The sequence below is a fragment of the Dipodomys spectabilis genome, unplaced genomic scaffold, assembly GCF_019054845.1.
Source record: "Dipodomys spectabilis isolate Male_0828 unplaced genomic scaffold, ASM1905484v1 ptg000096l, whole genome shotgun sequence".
Taxonomy (NCBI): Eukaryota; Metazoa; Chordata; class Mammalia; order Rodentia; family Heteromyidae; genus Dipodomys; species Dipodomys spectabilis.
The window spans coordinates 22,825,914-22,847,675 of record NW_024870773.1 but is presented as its reverse complement, the minus strand read 5'-3'; the positions used below and the strand labels follow the sequence as shown (position 1 = coordinate 22,847,675).

At 38.8% G+C, this 21,762-nt stretch overlaps 1 protein-coding gene and 1 pseudogene across 1 annotated transcript in view; both read right to left on the bottom strand.

Moving 5' to 3' along the window:
- Positions 1-21,762, bottom strand: part of LOC122113024 (aldo-keto reductase family 1 member C13-like) — a 265,240-nt gene that overhangs the window by 104,605 nt on the left and 138,873 nt on the right. The gene's annotated exons all lie outside the window — the stretch shown is intronic.
- On the bottom strand, positions 1,124-17,100 carry LOC122113036 (annotated as a pseudogene).

Genomic DNA, 21,762 nt, shown 5'->3' with positions numbered 1-21,762 from the left:
TCTTCTTATAAGCAGAGTTATGCATGACTCATAGTCTCATCTGTGTGTGTGTGTGTGTGTGTGTGTGTGTGTGTGTGTGTGTGTGTGTGTATGTGTGTGTGTGTGTGACAACACTAGGCCTTTAATTCAAGCCCTCCTGTTCCCACTTCCTTTTCCTTTGCTCAAAGCAGATGGTTTATGTCTTGGTCCATGTCTCCACTTCTAGCTTTTTGCTGGTGAATTAGAGATGAGAGTCTCAAGGATGGGTTTCAAATCTTGATTCTCAGATCTCAAGCTCTTGAGATGTTAGGATTATAAATGTGAGCCACCAGCATTCAGTCAGCCTATATTTGATGAAAAATGTGAAAAGCTCTCTACAGTCTTCAGGATGGAATGATGTAGGAACCATTTGGTATAGTAGCTTTCCCAAGGAGGGAGGTGTTCAGCTCCCTCCTGCTGACCTAGCATCTCATCTCAATCCTGATCTTGATCACTAGTAATGTCTCACCCACTTCACCAGTGTTCAAACCTCCACAGGAATACTTCACTCTCCAGTTTCTAGGTGCTTCAATATGGAGCTGCCCTGAGACCAGTGATCATCCTTGCTCTGTAACTCTCCTTCAACACTAAGAACCTTCAACTAAATGTCATGCAATGGAGGAACATTGACTGTTAATTTCCTGCTAACCATTATTTTCCTGAAGCCTGAGAACATGACCATCCTCACCTCTCTAATGTCGACAGTGTGGCCATTAATAGCCAAGTGTAATGATGCATGCCTATAATCCTGGCACTCAGATAGTTGAGTCAGGGAGATCACATGCTCAAGGCCAAAGGGGCTATATCTCATTACTTAGTCTGAAACAAAACAAGCTATCAGTATTATAGTCTTCTAATCTCAACCTTCAGACTTCTAGCCAGTCTTGAGTCACAATGAGGTGATAGGAAACACAACATGCAAGTGATAGTGACAGGGGTGAGACAGATCTTCAAGAAAACAACTTTAATTTTATTTAAACAAGTGATGAAATTGGAAATCCTTCTCTTCTAAGCAGGAGAGGTAGGGCGGAGCGATGGCAGGAGGGGACAGGACTCAGCTTTAGCTGAGTGTAACCGCTAAGCAGCAGCAATGGAGTAGAACAGATATATCCAAAAATATTTCCAAAGGGCAGAGCCACAAGGCCTCCTAGGAAGCACACAGGAGCTTCAGGCAGAAGACATCACACAGACCTCCATTTCAGTATTCATTAGAAAACGGATAATTAGGGTGACCAAGAAGGCTACAAAGACAAAGAATGCATATAATAAGCTCTAGGATATGTTGCTATAGCAGTTCATATATTGTATCTACAAAATTACCATTCAGTTAAAATCAAATCCTTACATTTTCTGAAGAGGCTAAAAATTTGCCATTCTAACTTTCATGAATGTAATTTTACAGCAAGCAGTTTTTAAATATAAGAACTATTTCCCAACTATATTTCCTTGACCAGAACAGAGCACACGGGAAGCATGAGAATGAGCATGGATACATACTTCTCCCTTTGTTCTATGTGTCCATTGACCAAAGGAAAATGGCCCTTTTTATTTCAGTTTCTCAAAGGGAAAAGAAATCACTTATGTCAAGCTAAGTACAGAGACAACTTCACATACTAACCAACACAAAAATAATTTAAACCTTATTGTTTAGGGCTATAAATGCAACTTTAATTTTACTAGTTAATTTATGAATATCAGTAAATACATGTACTATTTTATTATATTATTTACTTCCCATTACCAATGTATAACATATTGTATTAGATTCAGACATGGAAAGAAGTCATTTATAAGAAAGTGGTAAGATAGAATGGGTAGCACTCTATATTAACCAATACAAAATACAAGGTGATAAAGAAACTTTAGCTATTGATGTATTTAACAGACAGTATGAATTTTTTTATTGTATTTAACAGAGAGTATGAATTTTTTTATCTCATGGTATTATATCCTTACCTAGTCTTCATCTTTCTCTATATTAATAAAAATATTAACAGTGATAGTGAGTAATGCTATTGTAAATTTGCTATTTCCCTGTCAAATAGGATTACATTTACCCATATTATGAATTAAGATTATTCTCAACCAAAGAGATATATAGTCCAAGTTTGAATTCATTTATGATATATGCCCATTTTCACAGTCTTCACATAGACCATGAAGGAACACATTTTTTTTGTTGGTCATGTGGTTTGAACTCAGGGATTAGGCACTTTTTCCTGAGCTCTTGTTTTTCAAGGTTAGCACTTAACCACTGTGAGCCACAGGGTCACTTTCAGTTTTTGAATGGTTAATTTGGGATAAGAGTCTCATGGGGACTTTTCTGCCTTGGCTAGCTTTGAACCATAATCCTCAGATCTCAGCCTCCTGAGTAGCTAGGATTACAAGCCTGAGCCAGGAGAGCCTAGTTTGGAAGACTTTTCTTTTTTCTTTTTATTTTTTTGGTCAGTTGTGGGGCTTGAACTCTGGACCTGGGCCCTGTCCCTCAGCTCTTCAGCTCAAGGCAATACTCTACCATTTGATCCATAGTGCCACTCCAGTTTTCTAGTGGTTTATTGGAGATAAGAGTCTCATGGACTTTTCATCCCAGGGCTGGCTTTGAACCATGATCCTCAGATCTCAGTCTCCTGAGAAGCTAGAATTACAGGTGTGAGCCACTGGTGCCCAGCTTGAAAACATTTTTGATGACTATAAGTTTCCTCCAATGACATAAACAGCATTCACTTGCTTTCATTTCAGTTTTCTCATGAATTTCATTATCTTCTGCACTGAGATATTCCTAGTTCCGAAACTCAAAAACAAATGTTCCATTAACTCCCACACTGGAACCACTGGTGAAGCAACTGCAACATTTGACTTCTAATAAGGAAGCATGAGATTTGATACTAAAATAAGTTGAAGCTTAATATAAAATAATAAAGTTACTTACAACTCAGCTGGAAGATATCTGAAATTTCTATTCAGGCCATCTATCATTTTCATGTCTTCTAAAGATAACTGGAATCCAAAAACCTATCAGACAAGCAGAAAAATTTTAAATATTTATATGGTACATTGACTATCCAAGTAAATCAAATTTAATAGCAAGCATTTAAAATATTGGACAAATTTCTTGAAAGCATAATTATATTGAAAAACAAGATACCATATACAAATGAAGGCCTGAAAAGTAGCTGACCCAGAAACACTACTGATGTTATAAAAAGATTTTAGTTTCACAGATATAGAAGTTACAGAAGAATCAACAGCAAATTTTGAAACAACACAATTCAAATATTTTAATGGATAGTTAGATTTCCATATTAATCAATGAACATTTAAATGAAGAATCTTTTCAACATAATTGAAATCAGGCATTGTCCAATTGCTAATTATATCATTTTAAAAGGATAAAGGAGCTGAATAAATTTGGAACACTTAAAGAACAAAACAAATTTTAGGAGTTGCTACATAATGCGGTGTATGTGTGTATACGTAGGAATGTATTATGAATGTATGTATGTATGTGTGTGAGAGAGAGATTGAGTGAAAGAAAGAGGACATGGACAGAAGCAGAGACCAGAAAAATAATCTCTGAAATGAAATTAGATTAATATTTCAGAATTTTGTCTAAAACTTAGATATTAGAGCAAAATGGACTTATTCTGGGAAGACTTTAGCAAAGTTATTCTAAGTATGGCAGAATAAACTGTCAAAGATATCTAAGACACTCTTCAATAACACAAAGGAAATATTTTTCCATATGGAGTAGCAGGACTGAGGTTCTAGCACTGATAAGCCAATAAGGGAGAGAAAATGAAACATTCAAAGTGCCGCAGACCGGGTTCTGTCGGGACGACAGAGGACACCTAGGGGAGGAACCTGGAATAGGATGGGGAGATGGCAAACAGACAACTCACACACATTAGGAGTGGATGCTGAGTGCTGAGTGCTGAGTGCGATTTAATGCAGAGGATAACAAACTTTTATAGCAAAAGTCTCCATAAGAAAAGGCAAAAGGTTACATAATCTTGCTGCAGGGCTTCATTCTTGGGCGGTCACCAGTTGGTCGCCTGAAAGGCACTTGATTCCGGCTTATTTCTAAGAAATATAATGGGTTTCGATGTTTTGTCATCAACTAACCATTACCTTATTTCTATAGAGGCCTTAACTGACCCATAAGATCTTTCCTGTTCCTTCTTCAATAGTAAGGTCACCGAGGCCTAGATCTAGCAAGTCTCTTAGTAAATGAAAGAGAGTAACAGGAAGTTCTTTCTCCTAAGTAGTTATCTCAGCAATTGCCATACATTCTTTCTGTTCTAGCCGCGCCTACAGCTTCTTGCAAATCTCTTACAAACAATACCTTCTGCTGAAATGACTTCGTGAAACCCCCAATACTTTTATATTTACTTATATTTGTCTACTAGCCTCCATAAGAGGGGTTTCAGATAGCACTTAACTCTGGTGAGTTAGTCATATTTTTAAGACACTCATCAGATGTTGGAGTCGTCAACACTCTTAAGAAAGAGCTTTGAATAAGGGAATGTTGACAATGAGTAAGTACAAAGAGCAGTAGAAACAGTAAAAGATTAATAGGCACTCTTATACAGTGAAGAAAGGCAGAAACACATCTTTCCCAGGGGTTTGCCAGCCTTTTTCCAGGAGTAGGCCTCTTAGAAGCCCTATTCTCCGAGGTAGACTTCGGTGAAGTCCCAAAACTTGGAGATAGGTTTCTGTAAAGCCCTATTCTCTGAGGTAGACTTTGGTGAAGTCCCAGAACTCAGAGATAGGTCTCTGAAGCCCCTATCTTGGTCTGATAGATGGTTTCCCATGCTAAGCAGACTCCACTGGAGTCGGCGTGGCATCAAAGGTAGGAAAGAAGCCATAAATGTGATTACTCTCACTGAGAACATTTGATTACCATTTTAAAATTATGTATATATACATAGATCTTTATTTCAAGTTGTTTAAAAATGCTACAATTGAATTAGAGAAATTTAAGTAAAACAATGAAGTAGGAAGTTAGTATGTTTCCAAAGTACAAAAGACCTGACACTAACCAGAGACACAGCAAAGGGATGGATGCTACAATTCCAGAAGAAACTTCTGTACAAGAGAACACACCAAAGCAAGCATACAGACATGAGGAGATATTCTGATATATCAAAACTTGAAAAAATAGCTCCTATTGAGAATAAAAAGAATATGTATATAAATCTATAAGTAAATCCAAAGGATAGTAGAAGACAAATAATTACACTTGGGCATGATGAATTAAATAGCACTCCAAACATTTGCACAGTGAAAACAAAGGAGGATATTCTCAAGAGAAGATCATGATGGCTCAACAGTTATGTGCATATGACCATGTAAAATAATGCATATCCTAATGGGCTCCAAGAAGTTGAAACAAGAGATTTTTTACAGCATTGTGTGCAGTTATGTTTTTCTTTCTCCTTTTCCTTTGTTTTTTTCCCAGTTGTCACTGTGTTTCATTTCTGTATACTTTGTCTTGTATATAAGTTGATCTTATTTGGGGAGGGAAAGAGGAATCACAAAAAAGTGGGATAAAGTGTGAACCAATTCAGTAGTTATATTTCTTGACACAATATTGGAAATGAAGTATACAATTTGGGAGCAGAGGGTTCAGGAGTGGGAAAAGTGGGAGAAAATGAGGGAGGAAGTAACACTGTTCAAAAAGAAATGTACTCATTACCTGACATGTAACTGTAACCCCTTTGGACATCACCTTTATAATAAAACTTAAATTAAAAAACTTCACTGCCCTCAATGAAGAAACAATGATGTCAATGGCACAGGAACATGCTGTGCATGGATGAATTAATTCTAAAACAAAATTCTCATTGCTGTTCCCAATCCTAATTCATTATGGCTATTCTCTTTCTATTGTAAATAAGAAGAAAAAATTTTCAAGAGCACTGGGAATCTCATGGGACTAAGAAATACCACAAACAACCATTTGATCCAGAAATGTGTTCAGAGGATTCACGTGAAGAGGAATAAACAGTAAACAGGAGCCCTGATGGCAACAACACCCTTATTACCTGCAAATTCTCTTTCATCTCCTGTTCTTTGAAACTCTGAGCCAGGGTCACAACCCCTCGTTGCACCTGGTAGCGAAGACCAATCAGTGCTGCACTTCTATTGTACATTTTTGCCAAAGCACCAAGAACTGGATCATTCAAGAGTACTGGGGAGCTCTGGTCCACCCTGAAAGGAGAGACAGAAGTGCTGAACTCCAGAGGCTGAGTACTCAGTTTTGTTAGGAGATTTCCAGAATGCATTTGAGTGCCCATTTTAGACCAGAAGTACTAGCTTAGCAAAAGGAGTACATTTAAATACAAATTTTCCCCCCTGAGCCAGTTCAGAATGTACTTTAAAGAGCTGAGACTAAACTGAGGTCTGGTGGCTCAGGCCTGTAATCCTAGCTACTCAGGAGGCTAAGATCTGAAGGTCTTGGTTGGAAGCCAATCCAGGCAGGAAAGCCCATGAGACTCTTTTTTTTTTTTTTTTTTTGGAGAGGCTGGGGAGGGAATCCGGTCCTGGGGCCTGAACTCTGGACCTGAGAACTGTCCCTCAGCTCTTCAGCTCAAGGCTAGTGCTCTACCATTTGAGCCACCTTCCCAGCCCCAGCTCCCATGAGACTGTTATTTCCAATTAAGCACCAGAAAACCAGAAGTGAAGCTGTGACAGCACCCAGAACCTGAGTTCAAGCCCCACATCCCATATAACAGGAAAGCAGTCCTATGGGACTGAAGATACTTCTTCAACAGTAATATTCTAAGCAAACTCCCTGTTGGACTTATTACCATTGTTTGTATCTTTGAGTTCCCAGAGCACCATAGGCCAACTGAACAATATCCTTCGACTTGCTGAAATCCAGAAGCTTGCCCTGGTTGAGATATGGATGGCACTCTACCTACATGTGAATAAGACACAATGCTATCACATTACGTCTGAACCCAGTGTTGACATAAAAGAGAAATGTTAAAAAATTAAACAAAGCTGAACAATGAGAACACATGGAACATTAAATCTGAGTTAAAATGACCAAGATAAAGTGAATTTCTTGTTTTAAGAATAAATTTTTTATCTCTATTACCAGAGTATGCTTTTTAAAGTAATTTTCTTGAGTAACTCAGTATTGTGGACCACATTATCAATACTAAACACAATTACCTCTTTGTAACCAGGTAATTTCTTATCATTTCAAAGATATATTCTAGTTAGGAAACAAACCAAAAGGAAATGCCTCTAAAACACTTGCAAGAAATTTGAATTTGGTGAGTGATTCACAATAACAAGTCTGAGGACCAAAACAAGTAGAATTCTCAGTAGAACTGTGGGAAATTTGAATACATACTGGATTTAGATGTTGAGATGAAATTCCCATTAATATCTTGGGGTAGAACAATGGAAGTTTATGTGAGGGAACTCTTTATTTCTAGTACATATATACAAGAAGACCGCCCATATGGAAGAATTATGTCTACTATTTCCTCCAAAGAGATTCAGCAAAATATTACTGATTTGGTTGAAGACTCACCAGCATATTAATTTTTTTTTTTAATTTTATTTTATTTTATTTGAGAACATACTGTACAGAGGGGTTACAATTACATGGGCAGGATAATGCATACATTTCTTACCAAGCATTGCAGCCTCCTCCTTTGTTTACCCTTCACCTCCCTTCCCAGCCTCCCCCCTCCCTCCCACCCAATCATACCCCCCCACTCCCCCCCACCGACATTGTAAAGCTGGTTTTGACATGACATTTTGTACTTCTCATTGTTGCAACAGGTCCACCTGAATCCTTAAACGACTTGTTTGTCCCCATCTCCTCCACATGTTATACTGACATCAAATATAGTGAAAGCGGGGGTTACACTGTGGGGGAGGGACATACAAAGCTACAAAGAAATAATCTTATAAATGCGTTAGAAATACATGCATTAAAGAAACAAAAACATTAAAATACATATTTGAGGGTTCGTTTTCCTAACATCACATTCTCTGACTTTTTCCGCTTGACTCATACCTATACTAGATATTGCAAATAAGGGAAACCATGGGACCTATGTTTCTTTGGGCCTGGCTTACTTCACTTAATATAATTTTTTCCAAGCCTTTCCATTTCCTAACAAATGGGGAAATGTCATTCTTTCTGATGGAGGCATAGAATTCCATTGTGTATATATACCACATCTTCTTGATCCATTCATCTACTGAGGGGCATCTGGGTTGGTTCCATGTCTTAGCTATGGTAAATAATGCTGCAATAAACATAGTTGTGCTGGTAGCTTTAGTGTGGCCTTGTTTGTGATCATTTGGGTAAATGCCCAAAAGTGGGATTGTCACCAGCATATTAATTTTGATACAGGATTGAGAACATGAATATTTTGTATCAAGCTATCAGTTATCCTAAATGTTAGATATTTTTAGTGGCAAATATTAGGGAATTCTAATATTATACTTACATTAACATTCTAATATTTTTGGAAATCCATCGTGGGTCGATAAGCATATAAAGACTTAAGGGATAATTTTATTTTTAAATCAAAGATGTTCACTTATGAGTAGAAAGATTCAAAAAGAAAATTACCTAAGGAACCAGACAAAGAAGACCTATTCTTGAAAAATCTGAGGTCAGAAAGCAAACAGACGCTAAATGCTTTTCAGACATTAAGTTAGCTCTGTGTTCTGCTGTAAGTTCCTCAGAGTGCATTTCTTCTAACTTTAGTGTCACTTTAAACAGATGGCATCACAGGTTTCACTTTCTTTTCAATGCAGGTGTACCAATAGCCATGTAAGCCAAGATGAAGACAGAAGCATTGAAAGTTCACGCAAGCCCTTACCAATGTCTATCAATAGTTCACTGTATCTTTACTATCAGCCCAATCTTCTTAGACAATCTTAGACTTATCCCATTAATTGTAATCTAATATTGTAGTCCAATATTTTACCATTCTTCCAAACTCAATTGTACTTAACAAATGCCGCATTCTAGATATATGCCCAGATTCTGCATCCACTAGACACTAATGTGTGCTCTCATTTAAACAAAGACTTAATAGTCAAAGACACCATTGAGAGACTTCTATATTCTCTGAGACAAAGACATTGGTGTTAGAATCTTTGCTTCCAATCAAATGAGATCAACTGAAAAGTCAAAAATTTAAAAAAAACTTATATTAATAAAGAAATATGAAAATAAAATAAAAGGAGAAGAAGAGGCTAAGACAGCTCACCTGATTGCAGACAGGTTTGTGCTTGAGTCCTGGCTTGTTCAGGATCCTCTCCAGCTGCCTGTGATTGAAGTTGGACACTCCGATGGATTTGGCCAACCCTGCATCCTTACACTTTTCCATGGCCTGCAGAGCAAGTGGAAATGAAGACATACATCAACAGACAGAAATGCGAGATGGAACTGTTCAAAAGAATACAGTCAGGACTGGGAAGGTGGTTCAGAGGTAGAGTGCTTGCCTTGCATGCAGGAGGTCCTGGGTTTGATTCTCAGCACCACATAAACAGAAAAAGCCAGACATGGTGCTCAGTGGTAGAGAAACTGAGGTTACCTTGGCTCTGTGTTTGATTTCCCAGTGTTGCCAAAATATTCAAGATAAAAACAAAACAAAACAAAACCAGAACTCCACTACCTTCACTGGCTAGAAATGACAATTAAACTCATTAGAATTGATTTGCAGAGGAGAAACTGATAAAGATAATAACAAAAGATGTAATGGCAGCCAGAAAAGGAATTTCTGGATCCTTATTGTAGAATTGAAGACATTACTACATAAGAAGAAAAAGATGTCTACTCCTATTGCCTTCGATTCTGCTTCTCTCCATTTTTCTCTATAGTTTTCCATCAATGCATTCATCCACTGCTCCAGCCTAACATCTTCATAAACCTAATGAATGTCCACAGCCAACATAATGTACCCCATTCTCTGACCTAGACATACCACCCAGCTCTCCTCTTCTAGCTTCCTCTGTTGCCTTTCTTTCAAATACTCACTCACCTCCAAAGTGGCACAGAAATCCACTGTGTCCAATATTGACTTCCCATGTTCATTGGTTGGAAAAAGGTCATCTCCTTGCTGGAAAAGAAGCAGGCAACAATGTTGGATAAGAAATTTTCTCATTACCTTGATCATGTAACTGTAACCCCTCTGTACAGTATTTTCACAATAAAAAACTTATTTTTAAAAAAGAAGTAATTACATCAGCCTCATTAATCACATATTTGTTACCCATGCAAAACTTCTCCATGTATGAGAGGGAATGAGTCACTGAACATACAATAAAGTGAGTAGAACCTCACTCACTCCCCATACTGAGCTCTACCAAGTGGCTTGTGTACTAAGTTCTTAGAAATATTTTTGGGTGAATGGTTACTCTATTCTCTAATGTTGATTATATATAGAGTATTGTTATTTTTTCGGGGGGGGGGGCCCAGTCGTGGGGCCTGAATTCTGGGCCTGGGCACTGTCCTTCAGCTCTTCAACTCAAGGCTAGCGCTCTACCACTCAAGCCACAGCACCACTTCTGGCTTTTTTCTTTTTGCTTCTGTGGTGCTGAGGAATCGAACCCAGGGCTTCAGGCATGCAAGGCAAGCACTCCACCACTGAGCCACATTCACAGCCCCTGTATACAGTATTATTAAATAATCCTTCTACCCGACCTTCTGAAATCTCCTACTTCACATAGGTAACTCTGCTTATTACTACAGTTTCTTCTAAAGTAAAATGTGCAAGATTCTCTGGAAAGGACCATCAACAACAATGGTTATCCATCTTGAACCTGCCTTAACTATGAAGATTCTTTACCTACCAGAACCAAAGATGGCTAAAGTAGGCTGCATGCAAGTCGGCCCTTGATCATGGGAGTTGTGGAGAAGCTACTGATCCCTAATGACCATGAAACTTAAACTGTTTCAAAGCCACATTTACCACCAATAGACAAAGCTGAGAAACAAATAAAGAAATCTCTAGTAACGGCAGGGGAAAATGTTGTATAAGCCTAGTCATTTCTAGCTGTTATCTGTAATCTCTAAATATAGGCCCCACTTGAAGTTTCTATCTCTTAATCCATTAATGTTTGTCAAATTTATTTACATAGTTGGAAAAATATACAAATAAACTTTATTTCAGTTCCTGACAGAATCTTAACTCAATCATTTGTGGAAATTATGGTCATACCCACCAAGTTCATCATACATTGCCTACCTTCATAGGCACTGGATAATGCATGAGATAGAGGTCAACATAGTCCAGTTTGAAGTTTGCCAGTGATCTTTCCAAGCTAGGTTGGACCAGTTCTAGATGAAAGAAAGTACACCAAAGCTACAGAAATTGAAGAATAGAACTTGTGTTTGATTAAGAAATGATCCAAAGAGGACATTTATATCTTATAAGATTGGCATGTCTGTACTAGAAAGAAACGGATGTTGGAAAACACACCCTTCATATTTCGATTTCCTTCTATTTGCCCTGTCAAAGTGAGTCCCGTCATATTGGGTTATTGTTCATCAAGTTAGAGAAATTGGAAATACATTTTAAAAAGGATAATTTTTAATCAAGTAATAAGGACTTCAAATCTCTGAATTACTTTTCATGCATATTATAAATTTATTATTGTTCTACGTCTCTCATTCATTAATACATGAACAACTAACATCTTTATATTTACATGGCTGGAGGGACACATTTTGAACATTTGAACATGTTACACAAATCAGTACATTATAACTGAAAATCATTTACTATCCAGATAATATCAATTCTCTGATATTTATGAGTGCTAAAAACTGATCTTCTAAATGTGAAGAAAATGTAGAAAATAAGCAAGGGGAGAAGGGAAGTCATAATTTTGGCATCGTCTATATCACCTCTGAGCCCATTCTAAATAATGGTGCTTTGAGTTAAGGACATAGACATAAAGGCATTTTAATGTTATAAATTTGTATACAGTCACTAAATAGTCATTATCTTTGTAAACTGCTTTGTGTGTTTGTGTGTGCGTATGTGTGTGTATGGGTGAGTGTTATCAGTCCTGGGTTTGAATGTAGGACCTGAGCACTGTCTCTGAGCTCCTTTGCTCAAGCTTCTTTGCACAGCTCCACTTCTGGTTCTTTGGTGGTTAATTGGAGACAAGAGTCTCCCCGTCTTTCCTGCCCAAGCTGGCTTTGAACCATGATCCTCAGATCTCAGCCTCCTGAGTGGCTAGGATTACAAGTGACTTACAGAATATATCCTCTATGGGAAATAAGTGAGAATAAAAGGCGCACCAATAAGCACATTTTGCCAACTGATATTTCAATTTCATACATAATTTTCTCTTGTTTACATCACATCATTCGTTTGCACACTTATACACTGTAGACACAATACCTTTGAGGTGAGGAATATATCTTCTCTCTTCACAGTGCCCTCTTCAATCTTGTTTCGAATGGCCTGCCCTATCTCCACTTCCACTTGGTATGCCTAAGCAGTGTCAATATGGCGGAAGCCGGCATCTATAGCTAACTTGGTAGCCTCCAAGGCCTTACTCTTGGGAACCTAAGGAAGCAACCAGAAGTAGTATTTGGAGAAAGAAGTTGTCACTAGATGTCAGAATAAGCCAAAAGGATAGTTGACAAGACCAAAGAGATTTGTACTACAAATCATTGTCAGATGGCATATTTGACAAAAGCCTCATTCCCTGATCATTGAATCCCATTTTCTGTGATACTAAATGACACCCCAAATGTTGTTTTGGAGGCTACAGATCCAATTACTTACATTCAAAAGAACTGACACTTATTTATATCTTTTTTTTTTTTTTGCCAGTTGTGGGGCCTGAATTCTGGGCCTGGGTCCTGTCCCTCACCTCTTCAGCTCAGGGCAACTGCTCTACCACTTGAGCCACAGCACCACTTCTGGCTTTTTTCTGCTTATGTGATGCTGAGGAATGGAACCCAGAGCCTCATGCATGCAAGGCAAACACTATACCACTGAACCATCTGTCTAGTCCCTATTTACATCTTTATTTACTTTTGAACATGGACAACAAAATCAAACTCACATTTTCTGGGTCTTTTTGCTAAACAAGAATTTTACATTCTAAGTCCCTTACAAACCCATGAAATCTTCATTAATTATATATAATATATATTATATATTATATAGTAGACCCCAGAAACAACTCCTGTTCATATATTATCTGGAACCTCATGCAGAATTCAGCATATTGAAATAATCTTATTATTTCAATAATCCAATTAATATAAAGAGGTCACTAAGTAAATGTCAAAGGGTAAGAATGAAAGGAAAATTATAGAAGAAATCTGGTACAAGCGTTTGTGATTCTTCTTCAGTGAAACAGGCTGAATTCCCTATAATTCTCCCTTCACAAAAATGGGAACTCTGTCTGTAATGAAATCTGTTAGAGAACTTTCCAAGATTTTCATATTATATGGAGTCCTCTGATAGGACCTGCCAAATCCATCTCTCAAAAGAAGACAGTGCAAAACTGTACTCCTCTTTTGTATATAAGCCATTTAGGAACACTCATCATTTTATCTTTAAATAGCTGCTAAGACATCAAAGTCCCTAGATGCCAACCAGAGCTAGACTGTCATTCAAACCTGACTAGAGAGCAATGTGTGATCAAACACATTTTTATGCATCCATGCTTGCTTTTTTTTTACAGATGAAATGCTGATGGAAAAATGTATTCTCAAACAATCTAGATATACAAGTAGGTGTGAGTATAGCTGGAAGATCTGAGAACCAAGTGGATCCCCAACACTCATACATAAGAAGTAGCTAAGTCTTGATAGTCCAGTTCAACTCCCAATCATTCTAGAATTCTTTCCAACATTTCCCCATAGGATAACTTACTTCTTCAGGCCTGTAGGTTCCAAGGCCCAAGGTGAGGATGAAGGACCATCATTTAGTTTCACACAATGCTCTTTACAACTCATGGCTGGTCAGTTGTCTGACTAAGCTCATGTTGTTCCTTCTGCTTCCTGCACAGGACACTGAATAACTTACATCCTAGCTCCTGCCTAATGGTTAGTTTGTGTCACTTCCTGTGTAATGATTAACCATAGGTACTACTGGTCTAGAAATTAACTAATATAAAGGGAGAAATGTTTCACATATAAGAAGAAAGTTGGAATCACTATATTTTTATGCAAGTTAATTTTTGTTATTTTATTGGCATATATTGAATTGTACACAGTAAAGGATTTCATCATGTCATTTCCATTCATACATAAACTTCAATAAAATTTCAATAAAATTAATTTTGTATATTACTACCTCCATCTAGACCTACTTATCATGGATGTATTTTTCCCTTCTTCAGTCACGTGGGCCACTCTTAATGAGCCCTTGAGCCTATAAAGCTATATCAGGATATTTCCCTTCTTTACCTCCAATTTCACTACTGGACAGAGCCACCATTTCTCACATACATGGATTGCATCCTTTGCATTGCTAGAAGGAACTTTTGGATTTCTTCTAATTTTTGCTCAATCGAGGTAGAACTAAAATGCATGTTTTTCCATACATTCCTTTAATTTCTACTTTATCACCTTAGAAGAGATGGCTGAGGGGAAACCTGATTGCCCAGGGTCACATGTCCAAATACAAAGGTGGCCACATCCTATGCAAGGTGCTGTGGGTGGAGAAACATTGACCAAGATGCACTGTGCCTATGAACTGATTTCTGCAGTCCACAGCCTTACTGAACATTATGCATAAGTGAACAGAAATGAAAATATCTTAAATGTATTAAATTTTGGAATAGGTGACTAAAATTAGATGTAATAGAATAATTATTGGGATTCAGATTGGAACTGGTAAATTATTAATGGATTATTATAAAAAAAAAGTGATTTAACATAATAGTTAAAAATAATGACTATATTAGTCAAAGATGTAATGTCATCACACAATATGTATTATAAATACACATGTATGAAAGCTTAAAATTTGTTCTTTTTGAAAGATAAAAGTGCATGATTATTAAATTTTCTATATCATTTTCAATCTTCTCAAAACAATGGCGATCAACTTGGAATCTGAGAGAAAATTACTACCATGGTCTCTTGATACCTGTCTATGCAATTATGGCCAAATCAATTTGGGTTACTTATAAAAAGTGAGAGAGAAAGCTGGGAACCGGTGGGTTATGCCTGTAATTCTAGCTACTCAGGAGGCTGTGATCTCAGGATCACGGTTCAAAGCCAGCCCAGGCAAGAAAGTCCATGAGACTCTTATCTCCAATAAACCACCAGAAAACTGGAAGTGGCTCTGTGGCTCAAGTGGTAGAGCTCTCGCCTTGAGCTGAAGAGCTGAAGGACAGCAGCCAAGTTCAAGCCCCATGACTGACAAAAGAAAAAAAATCGAGAGAGAACAAAAACATGCAAGTGACAAAGATAGGGTTAGGAAGAATATTTAGGGAAACAACCTTGTGTTTATTTCAGAAAGTGATGACAGTGTACAGCCTTCTTTTCCAGACCAGGAGGCTCAGCTTTAGCTGAGTGAAACCACTGAGCAGCACCAATGGAGTGGAACAGATCTATCTAAAGATATTTCCAAAGGACAGAGCCAAGGCCTCCCAGGGCTCTCTACACACAGAAGCTTCAGGCAGAAGACATCACACAGGCCTCCATTTCAGTATTCATCAGAAAATGGATAATTAGGGTGATCAAGAAGGTAAAGAGAGAAAGAATGCATACCATATGCTCTAGGATCCATATTTAGAGAAGAAATGGTATCTATGTGACTATTATTACATTTAGAGTCATTACATGTCCTGATCAGGGAAAGAATTTGCTGTTTTAACTTTTATGAACAGGACTTTATAGAGCATGCTTGTACAGTATAAGGACTAAATTTTTCCTGTTACTCTCTCTTGCTCGGGAAGAACATAATACAATGCAGAGCTACCAACCTTGATACATATTCTTTTTCTTTGTTGTTTCAATCTTCCAAAGCAAAGAAAGGAATAGTAGTCCTTTCCACTTCAATTCTCAAAAAGGATGGAAGCCGCTTTTTATCATGTTTAGTGCAGAAGTAAGTCCATCCTTTACCATTCCTGCCATTACCGCTCCCACCAAATGTTCTCACAAAGCGCAGCCAGAGGCTTCAGTGCTTAAAGCCTTGCCAATCTCCTTTTCAAAGGGATATTGCAGTGTGAACGTCTTCCATCCTGCCCTTTGCATTCTAATTAATTGATGATTGTGACTTCCTAATGCTCTGACAAATTCTGCACACTTGATCTTTGAGTCAGGATGCCCACTTCCTGATTCCTGTAAGAGTATATGTTCTCTTTTTCTTAAAAATCTATAGTATATGTAATTCTTCCCCGTAAACAATTGGGCTCTACCTCCCTCCCCCCTTTCTTTTATTGACAAGATAATTAAATGCTAGTGCTCTCACACCCTGTGTGAAAATAGGACATTGAAATTCTATTCATCCCAGATCCAATATTTACTATCAGATGTTAAAGGCTACCCCAAACCCAAAGAAAAGTTCCTTTCCATCTTTTATTCTGTTTCCTACCCCCATCAACTTTTCTGATTTCTCTGAATCTTGCCTTCAAGAACTCTTCATGAACTATAGAAATAAACTGAGAAATGACTCCAAATGCAATCAACATCCAAGCAAGTGACTTGGCAGGCAGTATTCTTGTATTTGAGAGACAGTGATCTTCTGGGAACCAGATCAAAAATACAGGAAAATATGACATGCAATGTAATTGGTCTGTGATTAACTAGTCCAACTCTGATGGAGTTTACATGGCTTAGCTCTATCCTCGAAATAAAAAGACAAACCTGAGAACCAAGTAAGTCCAAATACTCAGACAAGAAATGGATGTGTTGACAGCACAGATCAACTTCCTCTCATCCTAGGTTATTTTCCTTTGAACCATTCACCAAATGATGACTTAACTCTTCAGGTGTGTAGGTGCCAAAGCCCAGAGCAGGGATGAAGTGACCATCATTTAGTGTCACATAGGAGTGTTTGGAGTTCATTGTTGGTCTGTCTTCTGGCTAAGCACAATCTGTTTCTTCTCTTGCAGGGCAGTCAGTAATGCATAACCCCTGCTTGTCAAATAAATAATCAAAAGTGATCCATTGTTGGAAGAGGCAGTGAGGTTAAAGTAATATTCTCGATATTCAGATATGGTAGTTCATGCTTGTAATCCCAATATTTGGAAAGTTGAGGCAGATACAATGTGTATTTGAATCCAACCTGCTCTACTTAGGGAATCCTATTCAAAAATAATCAATAGACAAAGAACAAGCACATGTGAAATGGAACTGGAATCAATTCTGCTTTGGTGTTATATAATTAAAATTAATCTTGATGAACTTTTTGCCACGGTAATGCTAAATTTTGATGGCTTCTTTCAATGTTAAGCATATTTATGTTTTTTTGAGTATACTTGAACATGTAGTTCTACATCTTTCAATTCAATGGCGTAGGGGGTATTAAATTTTCCTTCTAAATCACCTAAAATAATACTTGTGATTTAACCATGGGCATAAAGGAGTAGTCACTTAAAATACTTTGCCATTAAATAGCTATTCAAATGAAGGCTGATGTGGTTACTAAGTCATTGGAAACCCACTTTAATGATCAGAAAACACAGCAATGTTCTTGACAAACATAAAAATCTTTGTAATGACAATTTTTAGAAGAAAAAGACACAACAGCATCTACATTAACACTATACCAGAAGTAGAGCTGTGGCTCAAAGTGGCAGAGCACTAAGCCTTGAGTGTAAAAGCTCAGGGAGACTGCCCAGGTCCTGGGTTCAAACTTCAGTTGAGTAATATTCTATAACTGTCTGTTGAGACCAATTATTTGATACTGTTGTTCAAGGCTTTTATAATCTTGCTTATACTCCAATGAGCTGTTGAATCCATTGTGTAATTCTGGGTATTAAATTTTCCATATTTTATTATTGAATTGTTTATTTCTCTCTTTAATACTGTCAGTTTCAGGTTCATATATTTAAGAATTTTGCTATTATATGCATATATGTCTACAGTTGTTCTATGTTCTTGGTGAATTAGTTACCCAGGCTGGCCTCAAACTCATAATCATCTAGCATCAAGATCCACGGAAATACATGCAAATTTTTGAGAAAATGTGAGGGTAATATGTTTTATAGGATCTCTGAACTCAAAAAGAAATAAACAGTGTATTTTTTTAAAGTTAGTATTTGCAAAATATTACACAAAATTATCAGTGGCATAGAATACAGACTTCAGAATTACCTTTTATTTATATTAGAATTTAAGAGGTGGCACAACTTAGACTATTAATGAAACACAATCAGAACAAATAATGGCTATTCACCTCAAGGAAAACAAGATTGAAAATCCCCTTGTATACTGTATATAAAAGGAAGTCCAGTGTATAAATGATATAAAATATAATAGAGAAGAAATAAAGGCATTTAAAAAAAATCTGAATACATCCTAAAGCCCAGCCTTGGGTATGAAACAGCCTTGTCAACTGACCAAAATATCAATTTCTATGTAAGAAAAGCTAGAAATATTTGAATGCATAAAAAGTAAAACTATGATTTGGCAAAATTTACTATTAACATAATTAAAAACCAAAACAGTAGATTTGGAAAGACTTTATGAACCAGATGAGGGAGCTTAATGTTTATATTCTAAAACAGATATTAAATATTTATCTGTCAATAACAAATTTTCAATTAAATATTGTCTAAGATGCAGAACAGTCTTTCATGGAAGAACAGAGCTGCATGACCACAGGTATAGTAAAGGCTGACTAGGTTGACTAACAGTCCAGGGAAAGCTCCTGGGAGGTGCAGGGTATGCCAATAAATCAGGCATCAGAAATGAGAGAAAAATGGGGGGGGGGGGGCGTTCAAGCCCAGCATATTAGAGAGGAGAGGGCAGAGGGAGGTTCAAACCCAGCATATTTACTGCAGTTCAGGATGTTATCCAAACAGGTTTTAATTGGGTTGAAATCAATAAAGCAAAGTTCCAAGAGATGACGCAGTAAGGAAGAGTTGAAGGAATTACTACAATCCCTTCACAGTGGGTCTTCCCTGTGTGGGAATATGTGGGCCTGGGCAAGCTGCCTCCAGCTGTCCTATAAAGATGCAGTCCCCAGGGATCATCAGTTACTTATGACAAATATTTGGCTGATCACCACAAGCAACTGGGAAGGGCTACTGATCTGGCATTGGTTTCTAGATGGCTGAGTCCTGCTTCTGGTATTAGGAAGGAAAATGTGTATTTAAATAGGTATCAAGACAACAACATAAGATTATAGAAATCACTCCATATAAATGGAGTGCTCCCCCCCCACCTCCATTTTCCGTATGTGTGTGTGTGTGTGTGTTTATCTCCCTTGGGGAAGGGGCATCATAGAAATGGGGGCACCAAGGGTGAGCCCATGCAGCAGTAGTGCTCAGGGGTCACCAATTTGGAAAGGAACTTCACAACTTGGAGGGAGGGGAGGGGGAGGAAATGGGGGAACCACAGCCAAGCAAGAACTGGACTCCTTACCTCACTTAGGTAACTGTGACCCTCCTGGGGAGAGGGTGAGATGGAGGCCAATCAACAGGGAGCAGCCTCTCCAGCTGTAACCCAGCCCGAAATCTGGGTCCTAAGGCGCTCTCCTCCCCCAAAGACCGACCACAGCAGATAGGTAAGAGTCACAGGAACTGCACAGGGATCACAACTTCCTTGTGAGAAGGAGAATAGCAAGAAGCTCCTCCTCCCCCCCTTCTCCCTTCCTTCTCCCCCTCCCCCCCCCCCGGTCCCCCCCCTCCTACCCCTGCCCTGTCCCATGACTGCTGCTGCCCAACAGCTCCAAGACTCACCTGCGGGACACTGCTTTGGAAAATCCTGGCAATCCCTGACCAGACAGCAGGGAGAGACACTGAGACAATGGTGGCAGCCCTGTGGCTGGAGTGGCCTAGCTTCTGCGCAGCCAGGTGGTTGAGCTGGGGGAGTGGCCTAGCTCCAGGAACTGCTTGGCTTCTGGAGTGGCCCCAGAGAGTGGCAGCTGCCTAGCTACTAGCCTGTAGCCCAGAGGTCCAGCGGGGGGAGTGGCCCATCGCAGGGAGCTGCAGGGCAGCTGGAGCAGCCCCAGAGAGTGGCAGAGGCCTAGCTACTAGCCTGCAGCCCTGAGGTCGAGTCTGGGGAGTGGCCCAGCACAGGGAGCTGCCAGGTGGCAGGAGCAGCCCCCTGCATGTCCATCTCTAAGACTAGAGTCTAACCTCCCAGTCCCTGCTGCAGACCTGACCCTGCTGACTCCCACTGGCCCCAGGGGGGCTAGCATGCACACCAGGGGTTTGCAGGCCTGGGGACCCAGGTGGGCAGCCCACAGCCAGGTGCCTGTGGGCCAAGCTGGAGCCAGGACCCTGACCATCTCTGAACCCAAATGCCTAAATCACAACCCGAGATTACCATGTTCATGAGCAGCCAAGACAAACACAAACCAAATCCGACCGCCCACAACAGTCCAGGGACGGACTCCAGTGAGAATGAAGAAAAGGTTTGTAAGACTTATTTTTCTTTAAGTAATTGTACTCTGCCACTTTAGGATCAAAGTCACATGTCCTGGCATCCTCCCCATCTCTCCCCACCTCACCCAGCCACACCTGTCACCTGGTCCCATTTCACATGCACACACGGAATATTATGATTGTATTCTCCCACCCCTCCTCTCTCCAGGTGTGCACCCCTCTCCCCTTTGAAGAAGAAACACCACCATGTACAGCCACACAGGGATGTGCCAGAGTTGGTCATGAGGCACAGTCAGAAAAGCAAACTGTGGACACATGAAGGCGCTAGATGGCTTTAGGATTACCAATTTACTTTATGCATTAACCTGCAAAATTTGTGTTCACTCCCATAGTTTCAGCCTCTAGCGTGGAATTATCTAAAGTCTTCAGTTGTTTGGGGGCAAACCAGGAGTGACATAGGAGTTTCTACCCACCATCCAAGAAAGGTTAAACATCCACATACAAAATTAAACATATGGATGGTTGCTACTACATGCATATATACATACACACATATACATATATATACATACACACCTATATACATATAAATATATATACATATAAATATATATATCATATATATGCATATATATATATAAATATATGTATCATGGGCTTGAACTCGGCCTGAGCGCTGTCCTTCAGCTCTTCAGCTCAAGGCAAGTGCTCTACCACTTGAGCCACAGTACCACTTCTGGTTTTCTGAGTGGTTTATTGGAGATAAGACTCTCACCAACTTTCCTGCCCAAGCTGGCTTTGAACCACGATCCTCAGATCTCAGCTCCTGGGTAGGTAGGATTTCAGGGAGCCACCAGCACCTGGCTTTAAAATATTTTTGTACCTCTTTTTGTCTTTGTTGGTCATGAGGCTTGAACTTTGGGCCTGCGAGCTGTCCCTCAGCTCTTCAGCTCAAAGCTAGTGTTCTACCACTTTGAGCCACAGTGCTACTTACTTTAAAATATTTTGAATCCCTAGGTGGTTGACTCTATGTGTGAAGAACTCATAGATATAATGCACTGACACCTCGTTTGGATAACAGCAAATGTATGTTTAAAACTGATTAGAACTGTCCACATCAGTTATGAAGAGAACCAACTAAAAGTGCTAAGTAAACAATTCCAGAAAAGAACGATGTGGTTTTTATATTAATAAATAATTTAAAATACAACTAAGGGCTGTTTATGC